We start from the raw sequence: 566 nt of genomic DNA, 5'->3' as shown, positions 1-566 counted from the left end.
TGGAGGAGGTGGTGGTTATGGATGTGTCAGTGGAAGTGATCAGAGAGGTGATATCCATGGTGGCACTAGTTGCAGTAGTACTTGGAGATTCAAAGCCTGTTGTGAGAGATGTAGGTGTAGATCTGGCATCAGTGGTGAGAAGTGAGGTACTGATTGAGGGTATTGGGGTAGTGTTTGTGGTTTTACTGCTGACTGTTCCTATACTTGAGAAGGTTGAAGAAGACAGCATAGGTGTGGATGATGTTAATGTTTCCGTGGTCGTGAGAACAGGGGTGCTGGTGGTTGTAGAATGAACTGTACTCGTGGGAGTGATTGAGGAAGTGACTGGTGACGTAGTAGAAACTTCTGTAGTGACAGTGTGTGTGGTTGTGCGAATGGGAGTTGTTACAAAATCTGTGGGACTGGTGCTCGCTGTTTCTGAAGTTGGCAGAGTTGGAGGAGTGGGTGTGGTGGAGGTGGTGGTTATGGATGTGTCAGTGGAAGTGATCAGAGAGGTGATATCCGTGGTGGCACTGGTTGCAGTAGTAATTGGAGATTCAGAGCCTGTTGTCAGAGGTGTAGGTGTA

This window comes from Orycteropus afer, unplaced genomic scaffold (assembly GCF_000298275.1).
Source record: "Orycteropus afer afer isolate SDZICR_OR568_19922 unplaced genomic scaffold, OryAfe1.0 scaffold00542, whole genome shotgun sequence".
NCBI classification, from domain to species: domain Eukaryota; kingdom Metazoa; phylum Chordata; class Mammalia; order Tubulidentata; family Orycteropodidae; genus Orycteropus; species Orycteropus afer.
This window is presented reverse-complemented; position numbering follows the sequence as displayed.